Here is a 3597-nt window from a genome sequence, read left to right on the forward strand (position 1 = left end):
AACCACTAAATATACAAAACAAAGAAAATGTATAGAAAGTGGCTTTGAAATTTTATGTCCTTGCCCCACTTCTGTTCACTCTTTCAGCAGCTTCCTTGCTTCTGTCATGTTTCCCTATGATTATGGATTTAACCTCTGGAATCACAGGCTAGAAAACATTTCCTTTTATAAGTTACTTTGATCCAGGTATTAAGAGTTTTATAATTAGGTCTTTGTCTTCTCCCAAGCCTGCCCGAAAATGTCATACTTCAGCCTGGAGACTTACAACAATAACCAATCTGAGGAAGACTTGGATGAAGAAAGTGTGGTTTTAATGCTGGTCCCACTTACTGAGTAGACAAACACAGAATATCCTATGGAATCAAATGTTTCTTCAACCATAGACCACAAATCACCAGCCCATTCTCTGGTGAGACATGAGAGAATCAAACACCATCCAAGAACAAGAACCATACCAAGCACCTGTCCTCTGCCCAGCCTGCCTCCTATTAATGATGTGTCCCTGAACACTGTTCGGGAGTGGTGTTGTTTTCATAGCTTGAGTATGGATGGCAAGAAAGTTGAGGTTTATTTGAGACTTCAGAGACATTCATATTCTAAACAAGAATGTTATATTCCCAACACATTCCATGAGGCCAGAATGAATCAGGGTCCCAAGAAACTCAAGATAGTCTTCAGAGGAATTGGGCCTCCAAGCAGCTGTGGAAGTAGGAAACAGGAAAGTGGAATCCTGGAAATTCTAATTTCACCTAAAGGGTCCACATTTGCAGCCTGGGCAGGGACTGCCATGAGAGCTGCCCAGCCAATGCCTACAAATTGATGTCCTCTTCCCTCTAATGAACAGGCCTTTCTGCCACAAGCCATTGGATTCAAATGGTGTGTTGTCCATGGCAGGCAGCTTTCAGCAGATAAGAAAGCCTGGGTTCACCTGCAATTTCTTGCTAGTTGGAACTGGGTTCCAGACACTCCCCAAAGGATAAATTTTCTTTTCCTGTTACCAGCTATGTTATTCCAGAACCAGGAGTAGAAGATAATTTGCTATGTCCTGAATCTGTTCACAGCAACAAGATCATGAGAAGCTTTAAAACTAGAATCTATACAAAGAAAAATGCCCTACCTTCAAATATGCCACCTTAGACAAGATCAAGACTTTACTCTGAACTGAAGGGAATGGAAGAAGCAAAGAAAAAAGTTCTGTGATCCCTATAATGGCTAAACAAAATAAAACAAAGCAAAAACCTGGATGTCAGTCTTCAGAAGCCCTTCCTCCTGTCTCCCAGCAGAGTGGAGACTGAAGACAAATCAGCATCCATCACTCTAATAACACCCTGTTGAATCTGAAAATCTGTGGTATCTCATGGTCTTGTGCTGGATTGGCTAAATGCTTAACTATATTAGAACTGATTTTGTTTTTGTGGGTTTGTCTTGCTGTACTTTTTTCCCCATAGATTATTTTGTTGGGAGAATGGGAACAGTTTCAAATTAGCAAAGCTGAAAGTACTTTTTTTTGTATATATAGTTTTTTTTGAGTAAGACTTTATTATATAGTAACTCTAGCAGGCGTGGAAATTCTAAGTAGACCAGAAATGTGTGATGGTTTTCCTAAGTGTTGGGAATTACATGCCTGTACAACACTGCCTAGCCAGTACTGATATATTTTTGTCTATAGTATAGAGTTCATTGCTTATGTTAAACAATCTGGGTGTTGACAAGTGTTTGGAGTGCCATACATCTGAAATCATACAGTATGCTACCTTTCAGATTGGCTTTTAACTAGCAATATGCACGTGAGAAATATCCATGTCCTTGATTAAAGAAAAGTTTTAGAATTATATTTTTATAAAAATGAATTATATATTAATTTTAATTTATATTTTATTTAATTAACTTCATATCACTCTCCTTCCTCCAGAAACTCCAACAGTGCCCTGCTACTTCTTTTCAAATTCATGACTTCTTAATGTTTAATTATTGTTGCATATGTATGAAAATAAATACATAAATGCAATCTGTTGAGTCCATTTTATCGGGGGGTTTTTTGGTCATTGTTCACTAGAATCTGCTGTAAACTCTTCCTTTTCATTTACTTAAAGTCTGATATCCACTTATGAGTAACTAAGTAATATATTTGTATTTGTCTTTTTGTGTATGTGTCACATTAATCAGGATGATTTTTTTTCTAGTTCCATCCATTTGCCCCAAATTTCATTATGTAATTTTTAAACAGCTAAATAATATTCTGTTGAGTAAATATACCAGATTTTCTTTACGCATTTTTCTTATGAGGAACATCTAGGTTGTTTTCAGTTTCTGGCTATTATTAATAAAGCTGCTATGAACATAGTGTATCATGTGTCCTTGTGATATAATGGGGCATCTTTTGGGTACATTCCCAGGAGTGGTATATCTTTATTTTGAGGCAAATCATTTCCCAATTTTCTGAGGAACCACCAAACTGATTTTCATAGTGATTTATAAGTTTGCACTTTGACCAACAATAGAGAAGTGCCTTTTCTCCACATTACTACCAGCATGAGCTGTCACTTCTGTTGTTGGTCTTAGCCTATCTGATAAGTATAAGATGGACTCGCTATGTAATTTTGGTTTGCTTTTCTCTGATGACAAAGGGTGTTGAACATCTCTTTGAGTGTTTCTCAGCTATTTGAGATTCCTCTATTGGCAGTTTTTGTTTAGACCTATTCCCCATTTTTATATTGTATTTTTATATTTTTGGATATCTAATTTCTCAAGTTTTATATGTGTTTTGGATATTAGCTTCCTAAGGGATGTAGAAATAGTTAGAAAAAAAATCCCGCTTTATATGCTGTCACATTGTCTGACTGACAGTGTCCTTTGCCAAACAGAAGCTTTTCAGTTTCATGAGGTTCCCTTTATTAAATGTTGACCTTAGTGCCTGTGCAGTTGTTCAGAAAGTGTGTTTTGATCAGAAAGTCATATCCTGTGTTCAAAGTTATTCCTCCAAGTTCTCTTCTGTCAGGTTCACAGTATTTGGTTTTATTTTGAGGCTTTTGAGCTATTTGACTAGAATTTTGTGTAGGATGATGAAAAAAACTACTTCAGAATTAAGAGTTCATCTTGGTAGATCTTTTTCCTTTGATGAGTATGAAGTGTCCTTCCTAACCATCTTGGATAACTTTTGGTTGAAAGTTGATTTTATTTTATCAGCAACCTTCTTCTACTCAAAGGATAAACAGGCTGAGAAGGAAATGAGGGAAAGATACCCTTCACTATACTCACAATATAAAATATCTGGGTGTAAGTCTAACAAAGAAAATGAAAGATGTATATGACAAGAACTTCAAAAGAAATCAAAGATCTCAGAAGATGGAAAGATCTCTCAAACTCATGGATTGGAAGAATTAATATAGTATAAATGGCCATCATGCCAAAAGCAATCTACAGATTCAATGCAATTCCCATCAAAATTCCAACTCAATTCTTCATAGAGTAAGAAAGAGCAATTTGACAATTCATTTGGAGTAACAAAAAAACAACAACCAAAACCAAAAATGAAGAAGAAAGAAGAAGAAGAAGAAGAAGAAGAAGAAGAAGAAGAAGAAGAAGAAGAAGAAGAAG

General features: G+C 36.0%; 1 pseudogene; it reads left to right on the top strand.

Moving 5' to 3' along the window:
• Window positions 1–238: 238 nt before the first annotated feature.
• LOC110297440 lies at window positions 239–1137 on the top strand (annotated as a pseudogene).
• Window positions 1138–3597: the final 2460 nt, after the last annotated feature.

The sequence above is a fragment of the Mus caroli genome, chromosome 7 (genome assembly GCF_900094665.2).
Source record: "Mus caroli chromosome 7, CAROLI_EIJ_v1.1, whole genome shotgun sequence".
In the NCBI taxonomy this organism is placed as follows: domain Eukaryota; kingdom Metazoa; phylum Chordata; class Mammalia; order Rodentia; family Muridae; genus Mus; species Mus caroli.